This window comes from Vitis riparia, chromosome 16 (genome assembly GCF_004353265.1).
Source record: "Vitis riparia cultivar Riparia Gloire de Montpellier isolate 1030 chromosome 16, EGFV_Vit.rip_1.0, whole genome shotgun sequence".
NCBI classification, from domain to species: Eukaryota; Viridiplantae; Streptophyta; class Magnoliopsida; order Vitales; family Vitaceae; genus Vitis; species Vitis riparia.
Genome location: NC_048446.1, coordinates 7,576,135 through 7,593,836, shown reverse-complemented (window position 1 = coordinate 7,593,836; position 17,702 = coordinate 7,576,135). Strand labels below are relative to the sequence as shown.

The 17,702-nt window shown below is 34.3% G+C and overlaps 1 pseudogene; it reads right to left on the bottom strand.

Annotated features, from left to right (window-relative positions):
- Positions 1-1,083, bottom strand: LOC117933209 (annotated as a pseudogene).
- Positions 1,084-17,702: the final 16,619 nt, after the last annotated feature.

The window sequence follows — 17,702 nt, the reverse complement described above, 5'->3', positions numbered from 1 at the left end:
TTAATGAAGGGGCATGATGATGTCGGACGGGTATGAGTTGTTGACAACGGGTGTGAAGGATAGTAAGAATGAAGGTTGCCGTGCATTGTGGTCTTCATGCATGTAGGGGATGATGGTAATGAACTGTGGGTTGATTGGACGAAGGATGAGGGTGAATGGTATAAAAGAATCAAGCATGGGGTCGGTGGCATAGGTGATGTAGGTGAGTGAGAAATGGGTATGGTAATATGCATGGGGATATGGGTATGAGGATGAAAAGGGACGGTGAGGTTGACGAGTGTGAAGGTGGTGGGTGATGTTCATGGAGATTCCTAATATGAACTTTGTTCGGAAGCTGTTCAGGTTGCAGAACTGAAGGAAGCTCAGACCTCCTGAACCCACATAGGCAAAGAAAAGACAATACAAAGCAGCGGCAATTGGTGCTTGAATTGAAGCGTAGACTGCTCCTAATTTACCAAGAATGGAAAAGAAAATCACGAACCCAGCTGATATTTGAACAACCCTTCTGCTGCCAACACGTGTTAATGCTAAAAGACCAGCATTTTCTACAGATACTGATGATCCATTCACAGTTCCAAATAACCCAGATAACAAAATGCCAATTCCCTGCCAACCAACACCCCGGCTGAGAATGGAAGATGGCAAATGAGTTGCACTTGTGAACCTCGACACCGCAATAAAAGCACCTGTGGACTCTACAAGAGCAACAAATGAAGTAACCATCATGGCAAAAGCTTCTCCAGCATCAAATGTAGGTGCTTCCCATTGAGAGGGGTATGGAATCCTTATCCAGGGAGTAGCATCTATAAGTCTAGCATGATCAGTACGACAGCCTGCTTGTGTCTTTGGCGCAGCACCATTGTAAGCTTCACCCACCGTGAGTAGATGAGCATAAATCCAGACAATCACTACAGTGAATATATCAGCAAAACGGTCAAATATACTTTTTCCAGAGTGTACCACATGTGGCACCTACTGTGAGACAAGTATTAAAATGATAAGTTGTGGCAGTCCAATCTCCACACATTTGGCAACACCAGGAAAACCCAACTCATAGAGACCAAACCCTTGGATCACCCGCATAGTCCTTTTGAATTTCTATATAGGATCCCCATCATCACCTTTGCTTTCTCTTCATTTCCTCCTCCCATCTGGGGAACAAAAGCAGTAAGGATGATAACTGTTATACCGAGCATCACTATATAGTGTTGGAAACCGAAAAAGGATAGCCTCGGGCCCTGATGGAGAACTGGTAATGCAGAAATAAACGCCCGATAGCTGCTCCTTTGGTAGGTGTGGCTGTGACCTGTCATGGATCATCATCCACAAACGTCATATCTCCATCATCAGTAAAAACAGCTTCCCATTTATTCCGGGGGCAAAAGCTCTCCTTAGATCTCAAACGTTTTCTCCAGCTTGTTTATAAGCTCTCTATATCCTTCCAATGCAGTCAAATCAACAGCACGACCAACTGCTACTCCTTACATTTGCACCTTAGTGGTTCTTCGCTCTCTCAGACAAGGATGAGAAAACTAGTGCGCACCATGGACGAGTACTACCAGGAACAGGGGAAAATGGCAAAATAGAGTACAAATAATTGGAAGGAAGTGAACCCATACAAGCCTCATGTCATGTATCAATCAATGGGCTTAGATGGAGGTGAGCGAAATCAAATGAGTTTCAAGCAAAAATCAAAGCATGGTTGCAGATATATGATGGGAAAATTAAAATAAAGACGAATTGATCTTCAGCAAGAACCATAAAAAAAAGAAAAGATATATGGACATACTTACTCTCAATCCACAAACATCACCCAAGAATGAGCAGAAGAAGAGAAGAACAGCATACCTGAGAATGATTCTCTCCAACAAGATCGACCAGAAACTCAGCAAAACATCCTTCTTCTTCCTTGCCTCTCCAGTTATCTTCTCACTGAATCTCTCTCTCCCCTCTAAACTCCATCTTACCTTCCTCTGTAAAAATCCTCAACGCTCTTCTCTCTCCTCTCTATTTTCCTTTCACGTTCCTCTCTAACCCCTCCAAACTTTTTTCTCAAGATACCTCCTCCTCCTTCAAAAATATCTCCAGCGAGACTCAAAAAGCACCTCTTCCTGCAGCTCACTAACGGCCTCAATGCCAAATGAACGCTCCTCTGAATATTCTCCGACAGGTGTCGGATTCCCACTGCAACTTCATAAAGCAAGGTTGATTCTCTGGCAGCCATCCACGAAGTGACACGTGGCTGCTGGAATAGTCCTCCACCTGGCAAGAAGTTTGACCTGCAGAAAATAAAAAACGAGCCCCATAAGTTGAATGGTTGGTGAACCACCTTCAAGTGGGTCAACCGTTGTTGCATCCAAATAATCAAGCACATACTATGGTAACGGGCCATGTGCGCCTGGGTGGCAAAATGGAAGGTGGCCATGCATGGCCATGCAAAGGTGGGAGCTTAGGTGACTTAGAAAGATCTACATGAACATGAGTTTGTTGTGTCTTTAACATTTCCATAGACTGACTGGTTTGAAACTGAAATAATCGGAGGAGTTGGAAGCTTCCCATGGTATTTGCACTTGGGTTTTGAAGCCCACTAGATGCCCTTTGCTTCTCTTGAATGGGTATTTCGATTTCATTGCCGCTCTCGGAGGGTGATTTAGACTGCCTCTCACTACTCGAATCATCAAGCCGAGCTTTACCAAAACTTAGAAAGCTTATTTCTGGAGATACTGCCGATGAAGCTCTTACAAGGTCATGCCCTTGAAAATTCTAGGTAGCAGGAGATTGGTTACTTGCAACAGATTGGGGTCAGGACTGAACTCACTAGGCGAAACTTGCTCCTCACCGGTCTTCCTCTGACACATCGACCTCGAATCCAACGGCAACACAGTTGGCTCTGAGTAAAAATCATTCCTTCCACCAAACTCCTATCGTGTGGCTGGTTGTTTGAGGTGTATCCAACCACTGCCATCAGCAGTCCCAAATTAATCACCAGAAGACTCCTTAGTGGATTCTGAGAATAGCGCACGTTAGCGGGGAGTACGCGCACTTACCATGCGCACACCACGTGGATATGTTCCTTGTGTCAAGGTGACTTTCTACTGACTTTGGGCCAGAGATTGAACATGTATTAGGCGTTGACTTCATAAGCAATGCCGTGTAAGAGTATCCTGCAGCAAAGGAACACCGTATGGTTCATCACAACAGTTTTTAGTAGCTCTATTTATTGTTGGTGTGATGTACTATTGATTTTTGTCAGGGCTTCGGCTACATCTGATTGGCCGAAGGATGGCTTCTCCATCTTCTAATTCTAAATCCATAGAACTTTCAGAAATCGTGCCGAAATGACATTACTGAGTGCACGACAGCACGAAGAAGCATTACCCATGTCACCTTTCGCCTGAGCTGTATATCGGCAGTTTGTTCCGTGACCTGGGAATGTCAGTATTCCAATCATCTTTCAATATGGTTGACTCATGATCAACGAAATTGTGCCATGATTCAGGATTACAAGGATACTACTAAAGCCCTCTAAAGATGGACCATTCTTCACCTTCTCATTGCATATAGCAGCGGCTTGATTGGATGCACAAGCAATAGAGGCAGGGTGCTTCTACCAAACATAATCTTGTCATCACAAGGACGTGGCGCCAGGAGAACACCAGGTTAGGAGCCCAATCGAGTCAGAACATTGAGGGTACCAGATGGCAGGCTCATCTCCGTACACACATTAGCTAGTTTCTAAACAAATCACAGAAACCATCTCAGATGACCTTAATATTGCCATGCACCCAATTAACTAAGGCAAGAGCCATTTTCTGCATAACCGTCACCTGTCCTCTTCAAGTTATTAGAAGTCTTTTCCTGCAGGATCTAGCTTCTTACATTGTCCACACCATGCCGAGGAAGAGTAAAGGCAACCAATCAATTCAGAAGTAAATTCCCATGCATTAGTTCTTTCTGACTCATCAAACCATCAACACCTCAACTTTCCATATTGCAAAAAACCACCCAGATTATCTACATCCTACTGCCTTGTGAAAAGAGAACCCCAAGTCCACAAACTTGAAGGAGAAAGAGAGCACAGAAGTCACTTTCCATTGAAACTCCTTCTGACAATAATGTTGATTTTTGAATTTAGAAGGGGTGTCATCCGACTGAATGCGTCTGCTCCCAAGTATGACCCACCACTTCACTTTTGTTGACAAGTGCCAATAACAACTGAAATCCCACTCTCTGAGCCTTTACATCATGATGTCCATAAGCATCCTTCAAAAACCTAATCAGTGGTTCAATAAAATTCTTAGATGATAGCCAATGCCAAAATTGATCATCAACCTTCAAGTCTTTTTCTGCATCTTCGAACATCTGGCACTTGCAACTTCCATGGATGTGTATCAAGTTCAGATAAAAACTTCAAAATTCGTCTAAGGTTCATCCGCATACCATGACATATGTGAGATTTGTTACTAGTCTTCATGGAAATCAAATTTGAGCCATCTTTGATATTAATACATGAGGAGCCTGAACTGTAACGGTTGTCTAAAGATTCAAGTGATGTACTGCTGATATCTATTGGCAGATGTAGATCATTCATAGATATACTGAGGCTTGCGCTAGAAGTAGAACAAGGTTCCAATGTGTTTTGTGGTGGTAGTTCTAGACGTGGGCTAGGTTCGAAGATTCCATGCTCCTACAATATCCAGAAGCGTCATCACAGATAAGCACCAGAAACAGAGCATAGAGAATAGAAACAAAAGGAACCGATAAAAGCTGTGTTTCATGTTTCCTAAATATGCTTTTCAAATTTGATGAATATCTCATTAAAGTAGGTTAGATGGACAAATCCCGGCCGACCATAACTTGGAAAAGTGTAGAAATAAGAAAAGTAAATATTATGAGGAAAGGATTTTAAATATTTTCCTTAAAAGTATTTTTGAGAATCCTTGAGGAATTAAAAGTTTCCACTTGGAGAAGGTACTCTCAAAGTTTCAAAATCTCATAAATTGGAAATTTCTTTATTAAACTAGAGTTTCCAATTTAAAATTAAGTATTTTTAAAATTTTTATTAGAGATAATTTATGATTAAAGGTTATTATCAAAAGAATTTAAGCAAACTTAGTAATTTGATGAAAATCTCATTAAAAAAATAAATTAAAAGTATCCAAATATGCTTTCCAACTTTCCTAAATATTAATTTTTAATTAAAGAATAATATTCCAAGGTTAAGACTCCAAATGTGATGTCTAGTAATCTCCCTAAATATTAACTTTGATTAAGAAATAATATTTGTAAGAAATAGAGAAAACTATCCAAATATGTATCTTCTAACCCTTATAAATAGAGAACTTTAAAAAACATACACAAAACAGAAAATAAGAGACTTCCACACTTAAGAAGAGTGGAAGAAAGTTACCCCAAGCATTCAAGGAGTTCTTCAAGCTTTGAAGATTTGAAAATCAAGCCTTCAAAGATTTGAATATCAAGTCTTCAAAGATATAAAGATCAAGCTTTTGAAGGTTTGAAAATCAAGCTTTGAAGGTTTGAAATCAAGCTTTGAAGATTTGAAGATCAAGCCTTTGATGATTCGAAGACCAAGCCTTCGAAAATTTTAAGATCAAACCTTCCAAGATTCAAATCTTCAATCTGAGATCAAACACTCACGCCCTTGGTCAACGTTACCTACACAGAAGTCCAAGCCCAAGCTAAGCCTAAGACAGGCCAAAGCCCAAGCCCAAAGGTTCAAGCCAAAACTTAAGACAAGCTAGAGTTCAAGTCCAAGACAAGTTAAAGTTGAAGCCCGAGCTCAAGATGCAGTAGGGTCTAAACCAAACCAAGGCTCGAGTATAGCTTAAGAAGAATCAAAGAACATATTAGAGACTATTTCTAACTTCATAAATAGAGTAAGTTTACAATTTTATCTACAATTTTTTTATTAGAAAATTTTGTGTACACCTAGCAACTACTACTCTAATGTTGTAGTTATGGTAATTGATCTCCTCAACATGGTATTTTCCTTAAAAGATTGCATGGTTGATTCCACAAACCAATTCATATGCCGGATCAGGATTACCAAAGCTGGGCTTACCACCTTTTAATTGAAAAAGGTTGGTGATGTTTCGAATATCTCCACAAGAAGAGAGCCTGCAGGGCTGGTTTTCAAATTTCACTAGCATCACAAAATGAAAGAAAAGAGACATGGAGGAGTGTTATGAGGCCTGCTCCCACAAGTTTCACTTCTCTCACCATCATAAGTTCAGATTCAGAAAGAGAAGCTACATGCCTTGGTTTTGGGCATCCCCAAGTTTCAGAGGAAGATAAAATTACATCCCAATGGGCTAAGCCAGCTTAGAGTTCAATTTTCTTTGACTATGCATTGGTGTCACAATCAACTACCCAAAATCTTTGATTTTTTTTTTTCCCTCATCATATTTGGCCGGCCGGGTCATCATCAATGTACAACCACAACCAAGTACATTGGAGTTGTCAGCAAACCTTGTCCCTGTAGCAAATATCAAAGAAGTTTACCGCATGCTTCTCATTGTAGGAGTCAAGCTGTCAGAGAGAGAGAGAGAGAGAGAGAGAGAGAGAGAGAGCATTTTCAAGTAGATACATTGTTGAGTTACCTCCCATCTAAGCTAATTGTAATACTTGCATTATGTGAGGAAATTAGAACCCCCGTTAGTTTGTTCTCCCTATCCAAAGCTAATATTTCAAGAGAATAGAAGCTAGGTTTAGGGGGTAGTTGCAATGATTCAACATCACCTTCCAACATGTCGAGAGCTTTGCTCATAGAAGGACAGTCCATGGGCTTCATTTGCACACACTACAATGCAACTATGACCATCTTCCATATATATTTCTTTTCATCCTTTGTGACATCTCCCATTTCCATATCTTCTCTTTGTTCAATTTGATCACAAATCTATGATGGGAAGAATAATTCACTTAGATATTCCTCTTCATGTCTACTAAAATGCCTTTATTTATCCATCATATCTATCAATAACATTCCAAAGTTATAAACATCAGGCTTATATGACACATATCCAACGTTTTTATAAAACAACTTTGGAGCAATGTTTCTTAATGTTCCTTGGGCTGCAGTGAGAGATACAACACTTTCATTTGTTCAATACAATTTTGCAAGGCCAAAATCCGAAACTTTTAGAGTAAAGTTTTCATCCAAAAGAATATTGTGTGGCTTGATATCAAAATGTAGAATTTGCATGTCATGCCCTTGATGTAACGATTCAATCCCACACCCTACTCTAAGTGCAATTTTGTACAATATGTCCCAACTTAAAGGAATGTTTTTTTTTTCCTTTAAGGAAGATAAACTTCTTGAGTGACCCATTTGGCATAAAGTCATATATAAGGGCCCATTTTGATTCTTCTACACAAAATCCAACAAGTTGTACTATATTAACATGGTAAATCCTTCCAATTGTAGCAATTTTATTCATAAAATCTTGTCCATTAGCTTTTGACATGACCAATACTTTTACTACTACAATGCGGCCACTTTGAAGTATTCCTTTGTACACAAAACCAAAGCCTCCTTGGCCTAACTTATTCCTGAAATTGTTGGCTATTTTTTTTAAATGTGAATATGAGTACTTGATGGGCTGGACATTTTTGTGATTTTGAAGAAACTCCTCAATATCATCATCTAATGATAAATGTCTCCATCAAAACTTGTGAATTAAATAGCCAAAAAGACAAGATATCTTGACTACAAAGCGTCCTCCAATGATTGTTATGACTAATAGATCAACATGAAAAAATGAATATTTTAGAGTTTATAATCACAAGCATTTAATAATCAAATCAAACAAATACATTTGTTTCAATGGGAGAGGAAATCAAATGCATTTGCTTGCACAAAATTTTAATTTTCAGTATTTTGAATTCATTATATTCCATGGACTTGGATTAAATGAAATTCTTTCAAATTCAAAAGATAATTCTATGGAAAAGCAAAATTTTGAATTTCATAGAACTGAAATTTCAATTCAAATCCAATTTTGATCAACCGAAGAAAGAGAAATCTTTTATTCAAGCAAAAGAATTTTGCAATCTCCAATCTTGAAAGCAAGAATTATGCAATGGTCTTTGGTCCAATATACGTACCAAAGATTGCAAAAAAGGCAAAACTTACAATAAAAAAATTCAAAAAAGTCTTATTAATAAGAAGACTTTTAAATATCGTAATCTTTGTAAGATAGAGGAGATGTGTTAAGCTTTTTAATCAAGCTCTCTATTTTATTTCTTTGACATATTTTTAGAATTTTGAAGTTCAAGCTAAATATACTTAATTACCATAAATTTAAAATTTTATTGAATATTTTCCTCGCTTTAAATCATAATGAAAGAATAGGATCATCCATTTGAAAGTTAAATTAGACTTATTAGTTCAATCATCTATTTGATTCTTATGTTTGAAATAGTTTATTATTGGACCACTCAATAATTGGATTAGCCATTCATATGACATTGATATAACGGTTTGAGCACAATTAAATATCGAATCAATTCTATCCATGATTGAATAAGTTTTTAAGTTGGATGATGCTTTGGAAAAATGGATTCTTTTAACTAGATGTTAAATTTGGACTCAAACCACAACATAAAAATCATATATTCATTATATTTAAAAAAAATTCCTAAAATGTGATTTTATTTCAAAATATCAACCATTGCACAATATTATCAAATAACTATTAACCAATTCATTTTCCATTGGACCACTGATTTGATTAGGATAAAAACTATACTAAAGAAATGCAAGTCTTCTTCAATAAAGAACTTGCGATGGGTTTGATAACACCACTTTTCGTCTTCTTAGTAGCATTGATTAATATCGTTATGCAAAGCTAATGAGAAGTTTTTCCCTTTTTCTCATGCAAATGCATGAACTTACTTAGAATCCTTCACATGACTAGATGATTTTATTTTTACAACATGTTTAGAAATGCCAAATTAATTTCAATATGCATCCATTTCCAATTCCAAATTTTATTATTTTTTTTTAAGAAAAATGTTAACAACATAAAATTGAATATTCTTTTTGAAATTGCTCTAATCCCTTGAATATTTATGTGCACCACTCTTCAATTGGAGGGATTGAAAAATGAGTTGAATTTTTTACTAATCACATGTAGTTTACTTATTCTCAAGATAGAGTCATCATTAGCATACAACCACAACTTAGTACATTGGAGTTATGAAGAAACCTTGTCCTTATATAGTAAATATGAGGGAAGGTTATTGAAGTCTTTTACTAATCACATGTAGCTTACAACTTCTCAAGATAGGAGTCAAGTTTTCTAAAGTGAAACTAAGGGCATAGGATCATACCTCCTTTTCCACTTTAGGGTGTTTGGTACGTGGAATAGGGAATGGGAATAGATATTTTGTTTTCATTCCTATTTCTTGTTGAATGGGAATGAATTTGGCGATTCAATTTCTAGTGTTTTGATGAACTTAGAATCTAAGGTTAGAATGATTATTTATTTCCATTTCAATGTTTGGTAACAAGAGGAATATAAATGAAAAAGAGATTTTGACAATAATACCTTTACACAGTTTAAAATAATTTTTTATTTTCATTTTAAAAGAATAATTTTTGAGGATTTTTTTTTGTTACTAAATAATAAGACTAAAAAAATAATATAAATACTCAATAATAAAAAATTAAGCATAAAAAATCATTCAACACTAATATACAAATATTATTCAATTATTCTTTTTATAAAAAGAATTTGAATAATTTGTTAAGTAAGAAGCTAAAAAGTTATATTTTACCAAATATATATATATATATTTGTTATAATATTTATTCTCAAAGCTAGAAAATACTTTTCCTATTTCCAAAAGAGGAAATAGAAAACTCAAACTTCATTCTAATTTTCAATAAGTATCATATCCAATAAGGTCCATAATCCTAAAATATGCAAATATTCATTTATTCTTTTATCAAAATTTTGAATAATTTATCATGCAAAAGAAGCTATAGAATTATATTTTACTTTAAAAAAAATAAAAAATATATAAGAATATTTAAATTCTCAAAGCTAGCAAATACTTGTTTCCTATTTGCAAAAGAGGAAATAAAAGAACACAAACTTCATCCTAGTTCTCAATAGAAGTACTGTTGATGCGAGGTCAATTGGAGTCAGATCCTCCTTATGCTATGCCACTAAGAGCTTTTACCCAGTAACAAAGGATTGAGTAAGCTTCTTCCTTGCACAAAAGATGTCCGAACAGGGTGTCCGGGAACTCCTCTCCAAAGCTTAAGTCAAACACAGGTAGGTTAGAGCCTTTAGAGAGAGAGTGAATAGGCCAACTTAGGTGTGCGTACCTGGGTTATGCTTCAGGAGGGCTTTTTATAGTGCTTAGGAGAAAGTCACTGTAGTGCTGAGTAAACACTTTGACTTTCACCTTAATGATGGCTATCCTATACGTGGCAAGGCAATCATTACAGTTTAGGGTGGTTGGTAGGTGCCGTCGGATGGTGTGTAATGATGCAATTGCCAGTCGTTTCAACTTGCTAGAGGTATGGGGCAGTGTGTAACAATCCATTGACGTGGACGTAAGGATTGGAGAAGATCCCATCAATCATTCCCATGTTAGATGGAGATGATTACACATAGAAAGGAGGACTTGAAGGCTGGTTGGAAGACGTTGCTCGCTCAGGGAGTCTTGGTGTCATTTGCTGCATGCCTTTGTGGTCCGGATGGAAGGCTCCAGTCACTTTGGCAGTTATTCGGGCAGTACTACAAGAGTGGCATGTGGAGGAAAGCCCCCACAAGTACCATATCTAATAAAAGCCACAACTAGTGTATCCACCCAAATTGATCCAACAAAACAATAAAAAGTTTATAGGAAATTGACAAAACAAAATATTCAACCTAAAATTTCTATCAATCCAACCTAAAGACAATAAATCAACAAGGATACAACATGGAAATTCATGGGGTTCAACCTTGAAATATTCATCCAAATTGAACAAAAGTTTGACTTTCATTAGGTCGTTCATAATAATTTGACTTAATTTCAATCTACTAAGATTGGGAATTTCTACAATTCACCAACCACTCTATCTTCCCTTTTTGTTTGTTGGTTGAAGTTAGCAACAAGGCTCTTTAGCGCATTGCATATCCTTGTCATTACATCAATTAAAGTCGTGTCATCATTCTTTGCTCTTTTCTTACAAGATTGTGATGAACATTCCATTCTATTTGGAGTAGATGAAGTTGTATTAGTATGAGAAGCATCGACTCCTAAGTTATCAATTCCAATGTCATTGATTGCTTCATTTTGATCTAACTCGTCAAAAATATTGATAGCTGACATGACTCCTTTTCCATTAGCATGATCCTTACCAAAAACAAGTTTGATTCATCAAAGTGTGGAAATGGTTTGAGTCTCAAACCATTAGCATCTTTATGCCCTTATAAAACATACAAAAGATAATTAACAAGCTGAAAGAAATAATAATAATAATGATATTTGATTTTTTATTAACATTAAACATCCATCAACAATTGAAAATCTAGAAAGTTTTGTCCTTCCTCAATCCAAAAATTGCACAAATCCAAAAAATTATAGCATGCATATTATTAAAATTTTGCTTAATGGATATGAATGAATAAGCATAGCAGCCTTTTTTAAGTTCCCTTTAGCAATTAAATACAACAAAACAATCCAAGCAAGAGAGGAACCTAGGAACATCAACAATTGAATGGAACTTACAATAACCAAAAAAAAAAAAACAACAACAACAACTAGCTAAACTACACTGTATAGTTTATTAAAAGTAGTTGCAACTAATATTTCTCTTAAGAAAAATTAGGAAGAGTAACAAACACCATTCATGCAGTTGGTATAAATATAAGTGACATTCAGGCATATAAAATACATAATATATTGAAAGCAGAAGAACATACCAATGCATCATGTTGTGGAATAAAAATTTACAAAGGGTAAGTAAGAAATATACAAGATAGGAAGAATTGAATATTTACGTTGATCCAACCTTCAAATATAACTTGATCACATAAAATCATTATCCCTCGAAAACCTGCTACCATGGGTTAGCATATCCATTATGACATTGAATTGTCTTTTTAAAGTCTTCACACACGATTCAATATGTGGACTTGCTTTAAGTCCACTATTTGGAAACATTTCCTCTAGCTACTTCTCCACTTGTAAAAATGTTCTTGGTTTAAACTTGTTATCTCACTTTAACTTCCCTAAAACACATAATTCAATAAGAGACTCAACTAATCTTTCATCTTTACTGGGATTCCATACTCATTTGACCACTTGATGTAGAAATCATCCTATGTTTCAAAAATATAAAATTATATAACTATATTTTAAGAACAAATATAATATAAAGACACTTATAATAAATGCAATCTAACCATATCTCAAATTTACCAATAGAAAGATGTTATGAAATACAATTCAAACTAATCCATTGTATAATAATCCATACAAACCATTCACAATTTACAAATGCTAAGTCTAAAACATATAATAGAATTTTTTTTTTCTAAAACAAATGACATACTACAATGCTCTTCATTCATTAAACATTTGAATTGCTAAATTTCTTCTCCAAGCACTCCACTGATCCGATGGTTCAATTATAGCTATTTGTTCACCTATAACTTGGTGGTCTTGTACATCCAACTTTTGTTTCAATGGGTCCATAGACATCTCTCTTTTTATGAGATTATGAAGAAGACAACAAACAAGAATGAGTTTACATTGTGTCTTCACTAGATAGAAACAAGAGCTCTTAAGTATAGCCCAACGTAGTTTGAGCACGTCAAAACATCTCTCAATAACATTTCTTGTTGTAGAATGTTTTATGTTGAAAAACTTTTCATGGGTTGTTGGCATGTGTCCCTCTCTTCAATCATTGAGATGATATATTTTTCCTCTATATGGGGCAAGAAATCTCTCTTCATTTGTATAGTCATCGCCAACAAGATATTAATAACGTAAAATGAATATTCCAAAATATATTTGAAAAATAAATCATATATTTTAAAAAAATCAATAATTTATAAGAAACACTTAGTTACCATGTACAACCGTTAGTCCATTTCCCCTATTAACTACATCTTGAAGCACTCAGGAATCAAAGGTTGATCCCTCCCAACCTGGTGATATATAAATAAACTGCATGTCCTAAGAACAAACTCCTATAACATTTGTTTCAATTTCATTCTTCCTTGTTCAATATCTAGGCTTGTCTCTCTCAGGCACATTCACTCCAATGTATGTTTCATCTAAAACTCTTAGACAATTCTATTCAAATAAAAGTATTAGTATTGCTATATTATGAATTAATTAAATCTACATAAAATAAATTTATATTTTATATTTTATATTCCTTAAACCATTTCCATCTCTCATAAGTGGAGTTTTTACAAACAAGTTCTTGGATTTTTTAGTAATACTCCTTATAGGTGAATAACCACACTCAATACTGTATTGAAATGCCTATTAATAGATTCTCGATCCAAGCCTTAAGAATCGAAATTTTATAGCTTGATTCTTTACATGATGTGCAAGAATATGTAAAAATAATGCAACCATTTCTTTTACATCAACATATCTTCAATCCTTTAGTTTACCAATAGGAGAATCATAGAACATAACATGGTGAAAATATGTCTACTCATCCTAAGTTGCTTCATACATGCTAGATCACTCCCATAAATTAATCGATAAAGATTTCAACCTGCAAAAACACTTTATTTGTAGGTCTTTCCATCAATGTCCACTTCTGATAACAATTCCTTGAAGTAGTACAAAGTGTAGTAAACATACTTAGTATATTCACTATGACATATTGAATCAGGGTAAGTTGTTTTCTCCTTTCCATTTCAATGAGGTCCATAACTGTGCAAGAGTCTAAATCACAAGGGTGAAAAAAAAAACATTTTGTGTTTTTAATAAAATAAGAAAAGTGGTATACAGAAGAGGTTCCCATCCAAAATCAAAATAATAGATAACAATATTAGAAAATTCAAAAACCTCTTCTTGTATGCCTTTCTTCGTAGTTCCAGAAACCAAGGCAAAAATCCTGGGCAATTTGTATTGAAGATCAACAACACAAATACGAACACAAATTGAAGGAAAGTTAAAAATGATGAGCAAATTATCGTAATTCAACTAGAATTAGACCATAAGATAAACAGTGATTAAAATGGAAAATGAAAGCAAAAAGTTGTATTTCTAAAGAGAAAAAACAAGTAATAGTGAAAGAAAACTGAAAATCCAAGAAAGTACCAGCATTTACAAAAGGCAAAGAAAATTTGAGGGAGAAAATTTTCAACTCTCTGCAAAGTGGTAGCCTTTATGCTGTGTCAAAAGGTAATAAAAAATAAAATAAGGGTTCAACACTTTGTTTATGACAAAAAGTGCTGAGAAAGTGAAACCCCAAAATTCCACTTAATCAACAATGGTCCAATTCATCATTAGAAAATAAAATGTTGCCGGCAACTTTCTATCACTGAAGTTAATGAAAAAATAAAGCAACACTCAAGTACCAATAATAAAGTAAAAGTAAAAGGCCATTTTACCATATTTTCTAAAACTTGTTTCCAAAAACTGCTTTTAATTTAAAAAATAAAAACATTTTTCTAGTATTTTATAAAAATAAGGATGTTTAACAAGTTATTTTTTTTAAAAAAAAAAATTTTTAAATGAAAAATAAAAACTTATTTGGATAAGTTATTTTAAATTTTTTTTTTTTTTTTTGATTTTGTAAGAACATTGTAAAGTCAATTTATATAATATAATTTAAATGTAATTGAAATTTGATTAAAATGGAAATGGTTTTATAATTATAAATAAGTTCAAAAATCAATATATAGCTTTTAGTCAAACATGGCTAATAATATTATAATAAAATTATAAATTATACTTTTTATAAAAATTTTTAAAAAAACCTATTTTACTATGTATTAGAAACATAAGGATATTAAAAAATCTTCATAATTTTTTGGTTAAAAATGAATAATAATTTAAAATAATAATTTTTAATAATATTTTATTTAAAATGAATAGTGAATAAGGTTCAACCTTTTCAATATATAAATGAGTCAAGGTTTTTATTTCCTGTACACTTTTAGTACTTAATTACAAACATAATATTCTACAATATTTTGATTTAATTTGTAATTAATTAGAACAATTTTTTGAATTCAAAATTATTCTAAGTAATTAAAAAAAAAAAAAAATGAAAAGTTGGGAATCACAAGATAGAATGGATCTAAGGAAACAAAATTAAGATTCATATAATATGTATTAATTCTCCAATTTTAATTATAACATTTTCAATTAAATATTATATGTTGCAATATGAATATATCCCATAAACAAATATGTTAGTTTCAAATACTTTACGCTTTCCCTAATCTTTTTTCTTTATAAGAGTTTCAATATCAAAAACATTCTCCCTTGTGCGTAGGCAAATATTATAATTTTTTTGGCAAGAAAATAATTTTCCTCCAAACCAAACAACACCAAAAGAGAAAGATAATAAGTAGTACCTCATATATTATTATCGAAGGCATTAGAAAATAACCCAGATTTTTGCCTTCAAAGACAGCTTCAAAACCTTTGTCCGCCTCTCCCTTCAGATTCAAGCTTACACCTTCCAACGACCTAAGTGACTAGACCTTGTTCAATTGTTTATCAAATAAAACAGACTACTCAAATTACTTTTTGTCCATCCCTTGCACCATTCTCTTCAGCAACCCAGTCTATGATGTTGGTTCTTACTATAATCTTGACCGCTTGGACCTATTCTCTTGACACAAGATTTACAACTTAACGCTCCCAGATGATATAGTTAATGGGGAAAATGATTTTTCCTTAACATGGTCAGAATTGATATGTGGAAACTGCGAAAGAGAAGGTAAGAAATGCAGACTGAAGAGCAATGTTGGCAAGAACCTGAAACTGAATGTATTGATAAGCCAGAAAAAGGTACTATATGAATTCATTCCTCTTATCATCAATCTGCTTCCTCTGTGTTATGTTTTTTATAATTCACCCTCTTTTATATTTTTTTTCACAAATGGAGAGAGAGAGAGAAAGAGAGAGAGATTTGGCAGGCAAAAACATTGATTAAAAGCGCCTAACAAAAATAAGGGGGCGCAATCAAGGAAAGGTCAAACCCCCAAGGGATCGTCGCCCAATCAAAAAATGTTTCAGGAAAAAGTCTTTCAACACTTGATGTGGAGGCTCGTCTTCCATAAGCACCAAAACACGCATAGGGGCCATGTTCCAAATTCTTCACCGGTCTTTTCTACATTTTTGCACCATGCCAGATTAAGAGAGGAACTCTGACTGACTTTGGGAATAACCACCGAAAAGTCATATATGGAAGCAGAGTACACACATTTCACCTGATGAAATAGTATAAACAAAAAAATTATGGATGGTAATATTCTGATAGGCAAACTAATATGAAAAGGAAAAAAGGTTTTAATTTATCATGTCTATCTTCATCAACTGGTGGTCAGACCATATGACCAATGCGTTTTCCCATCCACACAAGTTGAACATCAAACTGTACATGGTGGAAGCTACTACTACATGTTTAAATACCACAAAAAAATAATCAGTTTACATGATCGTAAGCCTTTGAATTCGTGAACCCAGAGCCAAATCACCTCAGTTTACAACTTAACGCTCCCAGATGATATAGTTAATGGGGAAAATGATTTTTCCTTAACATGGTCAGAATTGATATGTGGAAACTACGAAAGAGAAGGTAAGAAATGCAGACTGAAGAGCAATGTTGGCAAAGAACCTGAAACTGAATGTATTGATAAGCCAGAAAAAGGTACTATATGAATTCATTCCTCTATCATCAATCTGCTTCCTCTGTGTTATTTCCTTATTCATGAATTTCAAACTAAAACTGTCTATTTTTATTTTTACTCGATTAGTCTTGCACACTTTTAAAAGTATTTGTTATTAACATAATATTTTTTCTAAGATAATTATGTAAGAAGGGAAAAGTGACATTTTTTTCTCTTTTCTTAACCTAAGCTCTTGCAATACACAAACATAAATCCTATCCTCTCTTTGATTCCCTTGCTATTCCGACACCACCATTCTCATTGACTAAGAGCAATATGGTAGCCTTCCAACACGTAATAATTTTATTGCCCCAGTACTAGATATACCCATAATATTCCCCTAAAAAAAGTAGTTTTTGCCTCCCCTGCATCTCACATGGTGAAAGTAAGGAGCTGAAACTCATTTTTTAAACTAGGTGTTGGATCATATAATGAGACAACCCTTTGTCAGGGTATTTCATATTCATTTCATTCAAAAATAAAAATTAAATAAACAATCCCATTTAGAGGCAAAAGTTACATCAATTCAACATTGTGATTTTCATCATATAAAAATGCATGCCTATCAATCATCCTACATGTCAACTAAGAAAAATGCTGAAAATTGGCTTATGAATTTTGAATTGCGAGGGTTGTTCCTAATAGATGCATTACAAAATAAATTACTCAAACCTCTCAGAGCTTTACAACTATATATACCTAAGAACTTAAAAACAAAGGGATTTGGCTTACATGTTTAGATAGCGCATTAATTTGCGTATATGTATAGAGAGAGAGAGAGCATTTGCAAGTAGAAATATTGTTGAG